The 9,027-nt window shown below is 33.9% G+C and overlaps 1 long non-coding RNA gene across 1 annotated transcript; it reads right to left on the reverse strand.

The window, feature by feature from the left end:
* Positions 1-1,576: 1,576 nt before the first annotated feature.
* Positions 1,577-8,140, reverse strand: LOC122241497. Its single transcript, XR_006221662.1, has 4 exons — positions 7,983-8,140; positions 3,040-3,154; positions 1,914-2,167; positions 1,577-1,639 (listed from the first exon to the last, which is right to left on the reverse strand). It is a non-coding gene; the product is annotated as an uncharacterized LOC122241497 (long non-coding RNA).
* Between the last annotated feature and the right edge of the window lie 887 nt (positions 8,141-9,027).

Consider the following 9,027-nt stretch of genomic DNA (forward strand, 5'->3'; position numbering starts at 1 on the left):
GAATTACTTCCAACTTTTTGTTATAAATGTTTTAACATTAATTTCATATATACATTGTGTTACATGTATACATGTAATAGCAATATAAATTCTTAGCTTAAGTGCTATTTCATTTGAAAGGGTATATATATATATATATATATATATATATGTGTGTGTGTGTGTGTGTGTATATATATATGTGTGTGTGTATATATATGTGTGTGTATATATATGTATATATATGTGTATATATGTATATATTTAATTTTTTAACATTTATTTATTTTTGAGAGAAAGACAGCATGAGTAGGAGAGGAGCAGAGAGAGAGGGAGACACGGAATACAAAGCATGCTCCAGGTTCTGAGCTATCAGCACAGAGCCCTTACAGGGGCTCAAACTCGTGAGCAATGAGATCATGACCTGAGCTGAAGTCAGACACTTAACTGACTAAGCCACTCAGGCGTGCCAAAAGGGTATTTATATTTAAAATTTTGGTGGATGTTGCCAAATTCCCCTGTAAATGTATCAATTTACATTTTTATAAACAATGTATTTTCACTGAAAACAGTGTTTTAAGGTTGATAGTCTTGGTGTTGTTTTTGTACTTATTATTGTCCTCTGTTTGCCTTTGATTTCGGGGGCGGGTGCTGGGGGAAGGCAGAAGGTACTGAATTATACTGCTGCGATACTCCTACTGTAGCTCCTTTTACAAACTTTTTACTTGGAAACCAACTGTAGTAAAAGTTCCGGAAACTTTAGTGAGGTAATTTGGAAAACAAAATTATCTTTAGAGAGACTGAGGAAAGTGATAAAGTCCAAAATGATAAGGTCACTGGTCTCTGGAGATGCTGATAAAATTGTCTTATACTCTATTTATCCAGTGAGAAAAGAGGATAATTCAACTGGTTCTATTATTCACTACAAGGACAGTCAAGCCAGGAATTTCAGAGTCATAAACCTATTAAGCATTTCCCAGGCTTTCTTAAGCAAGCTTAGGACAGCAGAAACTTTTGTGAAGAAGGAAAAAAAAAGCATGCTTAATCATGGTTTCATTATAAATATAGACATTTGTAGGTGAAATTTATGATGACTTTCACCTTTGGGAAACATCTAATGAGTCATGGCAGTATCAATCTGCCATGGTAGTTGTTATTACCAAAGGTAATTAATATTACCTTTCATTTTTTCCTTACTGTTTTTGAGTGCTATTTTATAAATGGGTCCAAACGATCAGCATCTTCCTACCTTCCATGAAAATTCACTAATTCTAAAACTTGCTCATAGAAATGCTTTTCCCATATTCATTTTACATAGGAAGAAGACCATCACATAGGGACATTGGTTTGAATTGCAACTCCTCCATCCTTCTCATCATGAATTTTGGCTATTTTCCTATTTCTTCCCTATTCCTATAACTTGCCCAAATTTTCAACAAAGAAAAGTTACTGGAAGAACTAACCAAAGACTTAATTTCGTTCAGAAAATGTGAGCTCATCAAGTATACTTACGTGATGCTCATTAGCATCTAGTGCTTTTCCTTTAGAATAAAAGCTATTCACTTTGTGTTACAATTAAAATATGATTACTATGGGTGATCTGAAAGGTGTATAATATTGTGCTAACTGGAACTCACAGAACCCGTCTTCATTTTCATGTCTGTAAAAATTGAATGCAATTATTTATAAATGATTATTCTCTTTCAGATATTTTCCCCCAACCAAGACAACATTAAAGTCATCATGTAGTTAACAATATGGCATATGAGAAACCCTAAAACTATGAACATGACTATCTTTTATGTCTATAAATCCAAAACTACTTGGAAGGCTGAAAATTTATAAGTACTTTAGGTATTATCAATTTTTATCAACTATGGCCTTTAAAACTAAAGTTTTTATCCATGTTATATGCATTTTTTTATACAGCTTACCTGACTAAAACCCTGATTGCCAGAAAATAGCTCATTTGATAATCATATGTCCTGGAAGCCATCACTTCGAGCCTAGTTCAAGAGCAACTTGGATTGATGAACAATCATTAACTATCGGGCTTCCAAGGGACAGGAAAAAGAAAATATGTAGCAACTAGGAAGATCTTCTCCTATATGTTCCTTGATGATTATCTCTTTTAGTAGGTCTTTCCAATTCAGTCCTCTCTGGGAAAACACTGTTGGAATGCTTCTTCCTCCAAGAAAATAGGAACAAAGTTGAGTTAACTTGATGAATTTAAAAGTTGACTTTTATTAAATAAACAAAATGATTTTTGTGTGGTTTGCTTTATGCATCCCAGTATATTTTGACTAGGTTCTATAGATTATTTGTGGTTCATTTCTTTTCCTAGAAGACACAGGACTTCCCTGACTAGATCACATTTAGACTTAATGTTAGTTTTTGATCTTGTGTCCAGAAGAGGAGGAAGATTTTGAGGGCTCATTTGTTTAATAAAACAGATTCCTCTACATTATTTCCAAGCAATGCAGAGGAAGCAAAAGTTTCTAACCAGGAAGAGAACAATGCTTTCACAGGTCCAGGTGTTCAGGGGAAACTGAGAATTCAATGTTTTGAGTGCATAAGCTCAGCTGCCCCCACCTCTTGTTTCTGGGTCCCACTCCTTCACCATCAGGGTGCTCCTTCAAGACATAATTCTGGCATAGCAGACTTTCTGGCATTGAGAATTTTACTGTCTCTGGAGCTCTGCTATTCTTAATGTCTATCCTAGGGCTGATCCTGAATTTTTGCTGTCTTCTAGATTCCATGTATGATCATCTATTTATATCTACCACATTTAGCCTTTGTCAGTTTTTATATTTATTCTTACAATGTTGATTAATCAACCTCAGCCTTCCATTGTGTTTATTTAGTGCATCCATAGCTCATTAACGACATTTAATGTCATAGTTCTCATAATTACTTCCCTCAGATCTCTCGAATGCCTGAGATATTGCACCTTCCATCACATTTCCTTTCGCTGCTGTATTATACCAGTTAAACCACAAGGAAGAGATGTAAGAGCTGAACTGCTACTTTGTGCAAGGCACTACTCCGTGCTCTACTTACCAGTAATAGGGTCCTCTTTATGTCAACCAACCAGCAGGTAATTCAGCTTCAAAGTGCTTCTTAGATTCTGCATTTTAGGATTACTCTTAGCACCAACTAACATAAGTTAGGTTTCCTGGGAAACAGAGTTTGAGATGGAGATTTGCACACAAGTGGTTTATTGAAGAATGCTTTTAGGAATAACACTCATAAGGAAGTGAGGGAAGCAGGATTAGGCAGAAAAATAAATTGAGCTGTTAGTGTCAAGGAAACCCACTGATGACACTGGGAACTCTGAAGCTGAGACCTCTCTCTCTCTCTCTCTCTCTCTCTCTACTTTCCCTCTCTCTCCCTCTCACACACATATACACATGCACACTCAAATAGATTTATGTTCTTTTTTTTTAGTGTTTATTCATTTTTGAGAAACAGGGAGACAGAGCATGGCGGGGGAGGGGCAGAGAGAGAGGGAGACACAGAATCGGAAGCAGGCTCCAGGCTCTGAGCTGCCAGCCCAGAGCCCAACACATGGCTCGCACTCATGAACCATGCATGAGATCATGACCTGAGCCAAAGTCAGACCCTCAACCAACTGAGGCACCCAGGTGCCCCTAGATTTTTGTTCTTAAACACACTCTTTTGTATGGAGAAAAAAATGTGGAATTGAGAGTCAGGTTAATCTGTGTTAGATGTCTGCCTGTCCACATCTACTTTTCCCGTTTGAAAACTAAAGTGGCAATGTATCTCTCATGAGGGAATTGTAAGAAATTGGTGACATAATGTAAAATATTTGTCCAGACTGAGACCCAGTACATAATAATTGGTCTTAAAAATACTAGATATTTCCCCATCCTTTCCTCAACGTGCTTCTATTCTTCATACCCAGAAATTATTTCACATTTACAGTTATTTCTATGGTAGTTTTAGATAACGAATACGTATTTGACTATCAAATTATATAACTTTTATTTGCAATATCAGAAGCAATTTGAATTGGGTTTTCTGAAGACTACCAGTCAATAGCTAAATCTGGGGAATGCATAATTATAATAGCACTTACATAGGAGATCATGAAAAGGCAATGAGGTATGCACTTTAAGTGAATAACCAACAAGCAAATGATCACATCTCAATTGTGCTGAAAATTACCATACAGAATGACTATTATTTTGTGCCCAGCAAACATTCCTCACTTAGTCTAATTTTTGAGCATTTTTTCCCATGGCAAATCTATGTCTACAATTTGAAGGGACTGTGCCTCAATCTCCTTCTTCCCCTCCACTGCCTCCACAACAGCAGACATGTAATGCAGACACAGTCAATTAGATAATTTTTTCCAAAGTGATTGGTTGAAGGATGGTCTACAGCAAGAGTTTTTCCTAAGATTTATAATGTTAAATGAGAAAATATCTCTCATTCTTTGACTCACAAAGCAATAGAAATATAGGCTTGGGGCTATCAACTACGATCTTTCCTGCCATGTAGAAAAAGCCTTCCGTGGAAGGAACTTACATAAAGAGGAAAGCATGCATTCTGGAGGTGAAAAAAAACCCAAAAAATAACAGTCAAAATCTTGTATACAGCTGGGTCTTAATTCAAATCAATCTTTGAACTTTTCAATTGCGTGTCTTAAATCCTTCTCCTTTTAAAAAACTGTTATAGTTAGGTGCTATTACTTTCAACCAAAAAAGCCACAATAAAATACATGGAAAATTATTATTTCTACTTTAAAGTTTTTATTTATTTATTTTTGAGAGAGAAAGCATGAGTAGGGTAGGGGCAGAGAGAGAGAGAGAGAGAGAGAGAGAGAGAGACAGAGAATCCCAAATAGACTTCACATTGTCAGCATAGAGCCCTATTTGGGTCTGGATTGCACAAGCCCTGAAATCATGACCTGGACCAAAATCAAGAGTTGGATGCTTAACTGACTGAACCACTCAGGGGCCCTCATTATTTCAATATTATTGAACATTGACTATGTTGGAGAATTGCATTTCTAATCATAAGTTGTCTGTTCTGTTCCTCATTGTCTAGAATTATGCCTATCATAGAATAAGCAGTCACTAAACATTAGCGGAATGAATTGTGTTATTCACAAGAATAAAACTAGACTTAATGATGTACAATACAATAAGGTTAAAGGAGGAGAAAGATAAGTGTGCGCATATATATGTACCTGTATATGTTTATATATGCGTGTGTGTTGAGTGTGTCCATATATTCACTGGGGACAAAGACACGATGAGGCATGACTATTGTTCTTTAAAAGTTTCTGACTACTTTCTACTCCTTGAAGCATTATATTTTAATGAAAGAAAAATAATTCAAATATAATTGCTTAGCTGCATTTCTGGCTCTACCAATATTTTTTACATATCATGGTAGCCAGAATCCTCATTTTACCAAGAATATTTTCTATACTTTATCAAGAATAATTGTTTCTTATATTTTTGCCTGAATCACATAATTAAGGTTAAAAAAATTTTTATACTTTCATAGGTATCAATTGTTAATTAAAAATGTTGAAATAACTTAAAAATTTTAAGCTATATAATTCTTTGGGGGATAGTGAAAATTGCCACTGGGAATAAATAAGAAGCATGTTAACTAGAATCTCTAAAGACATTATCAAGGCACTTCAGGAATGAAAATGGAAGTTATCTGTAGAATATCTCACTAGAAAGAAAGTTTAATTTTTTTTAACAAGTGGAGATTTTATCCACTTAAAAATGTTTTGTTAGTCAGTTAATATAACAAGTGTAAATTATTTCAGAAGCATCTTTTGCTTTTAAAGGCTAAATAAGTGTTTTAAGAAACATTTGGGGGGGCACATGGGTGGCTCAGTTGGTTGAGCCCCTGACTCTTGATTTCATCTCAGGTCATCTCATTGTTTGTGAGATCAGACCCTGCGTGGGACTCTAAGCTGACATCTCTCTCTCTCTCTCTCTCTCTCTCTCTCTCTGTCTTTCTTCCAAATGAATAAATAAACATTAAAAAAAGAAAGAAAGAATCTTTCGGGTAGGAGTCCTACTTGAGAACCATTTAGTATACTCACTCCAAAATCATAAGCTTTTAAATAACTTGTACATTAGGAAAAGCATTTGATGACTCTCCAGCTCATTCTGAAAACTTTTAGGAAAACTGACAGTATTTGATGGAGAGACATGTCATACACTGACCTTAAGCACTGAAGACTGAAATGGGAGCTACAGACTTGGTAACTGGGAACATATGCACCATTGACAAGGTTTGCAACCCTCCTATTTTTCTCTTGGTCTTCCCTTTTCTCCTTTATTATTTGGCCCCCCAGAGGGACTTTAACTTTCAAACAATAAAGAGTGATTGACATCATGGCACCTTGAATTTCAGATCCATCTTAGATCCTCTCATTAATTTTTTATGGCTTTAAGCAGAAACATAAATATTTTCTGAGCATTAGATTCTATTCTACTTAAGTACGAATTATGAGCACTTTTGAATGTGTTTGTGTAACCTATCTTGAGGTGATGCTATCCAAATGTTAGAGTAATGACTTAAAACTCAGTTTTAAGTGACTGTAAGAATTTGTGCTTATATTTTATTGAAAACTAAGTAATGCTATGATCATTTGATATTATTGAAATTGGAGCTTAATCCTTATGCATATATCAAATGTGTGAATATAGTCCTATTTGTTTCATTGTACTCAGAATAGGTGAGACCAAGTAAAGAGCATCCATCAAAGAAATAAATAATTGATATGACTGGGTGATTTAAGAATTGGATACTGGTTATTTCAACATCTGTGAGAGAAAATAAGCCGGAGTTGAGAATTAGTTTTTGTTTTGTTTTGTTTTGTTTTTCTGGCTACTCCTATTTATGTAATTACTTCTACTAATTAACTCATACTGATAATTTAATTTCCTTTAAATAAAAAAAAGTGTTTTCCCAAAGTGGAAAATGTATTTTATTTTCACCTGTGTTAGAGTTCAATGTGTGATATTTATGTTTTTCAGAAATCTAGAAAAACTACATAAACAAAATAAACTAATGATATTTTACCCCAATTTGTCTTCTTCTACTGAAGTGAAACATTTGAATCAATATTTATTTCACTATATAATTTCACATTCACTTAATATTTTACTATTGCCTTTCAGCTTTTTAGTTGAGATATCCACCAAAAAGTAGTGATGTAGTAGATATGCTATTTTTTACATAGAAGTAATTGTTTTTAGTTGTTAATTATATCAAAATATCATTTTTGAATCCCTGTAGCACTAATTAACAGCAAAATAAATACAATAACTCATCTGTGATACTCAGTTCCTATATTATTTTGAGGATAACTAATGCCATTATGCTTTTAGAAATAATATATTTAGATAAACAAGCCCACACTTAATTCCAGAGTCAGACCAGTGAGTTTTAATATGGAATGCTAAAATGTAACTCTTTTAGGAAATTTTTGATAATTGTCCTTAGATGTGATTGCTAGGAAATTAATAATAATTTTGCATCCTGAGTAATGTAGACTAACTTTAAATTTCTCTCTGGGGTTCAAAGATGTTAGGTCTGAATTATGTATAGTAAACACAGAGAAGCAGCTTGGAAATTATACCTTGATTATCTATGTGGAACATTATTTTGTTTTTTATATATACAATAACCATATGATTGGAGGTGTGCAAAGATGACTTCAAAAAGCTCTCTGTCTGGAAATATTTATATCTCTTAGTTTAAGTCTTTAAAGATCTTTCTCCAAATCTCTAAGTTGTGTGTCTAAACCTATCTTCCATGCTCAACTGAGAGTTGCAGTGGACAATAGGTATTTGTTCTAAAAAACTTATTTTATTGATATTTTAATAAAAATCTATTTTACTGATATATACATCACTTTATCTTTGTTCCCTTATGGTTCAAACATCTCATTCTTTGATTGCTCTGTTATCTAATACCACTAACCTAATTTACCCACTAGTTACCTTATAGCCTTTGGTATCTGATTCGGTTTCTTGACTTCTGATCTTATTCAAACCCCATACTATGAATTCTTTGGTAATTATGCTTTCCTTTGAAGTGACTCCAGGAGCTAGGTACTGATCTTGTAAGTAGTTCTTATTTAGTTCTGGAAAAACCTATCTTGAGCATCTGTAATTGAAAAATCAGAATTAGAAAGAATTTTAATAAAATGTATTACAAAAGCATAAAAACTATGCAAGATCATAGACTGAAGTAATATGGTAATTATCCATGAATATGCATGCATGTTTGCATTGATATTAAGAAAAAATAATATTTGGGTTAACCTATCTGGAATGTAGGTTAAAAAAATAATAATAAATACAGTAAAAGAACAACATTTTGGACTAGGACTAAAACAGATACTGAGACAGATATTCATTATCAATGTTACATTGAAATACTAAGGAGGAAAAATTGGTATTTAATTCCAGAACCATACTCTAGTTGTATATACATATACATTTATATTTTATGATATTTTAATAAATTATATATTATAACAATCATTACATTGTATAGGTTTAGTCTTTTCAACTAAATTTTAGTTTTGTTTAACAAGTCACTGGTGTAAAAGTCTTATTACGGTATTATAAAGAATAGGTTCAGGGTGTCTGGGTGGCTCAGTCAGTTGAGCATCCAACTTCAGCTAAGGTCATGATTTCACAGTCTGTGAGTTCAATCCCCACGTCTGGCTCTGTGCTGACAGCTGAGCCTGGATCCTGCTTCAGATTCTGTGTCTCCCTCTCTCTCTGCCCCTCCCCTGCTCATGCTCTGTCTCTCTCTGTCTCAACAATAAATAAAAACATTTTAAAAATTTTAAAAAGAATAGGTTCTAGAACAGGAATTTATAACCAATACTTGCCTTAGTTATTCCCTTTTCTTCATTGGGAAATACAAGTTAAGTTAAATAAAGATCATCTAATGTGATAGAATAAGCTGAGAGCATATGCAAACTTCAAGGGAGAGTTAAATTTTTAGAGTTTCCACTTCTGGAGAATAATAAAT

The sequence above is a fragment of the Panthera tigris genome, chromosome C1, assembly GCF_018350195.1.
Source record: "Panthera tigris isolate Pti1 chromosome C1, P.tigris_Pti1_mat1.1, whole genome shotgun sequence".
Classification (NCBI taxonomy): domain Eukaryota; kingdom Metazoa; phylum Chordata; class Mammalia; order Carnivora; family Felidae; genus Panthera; species Panthera tigris.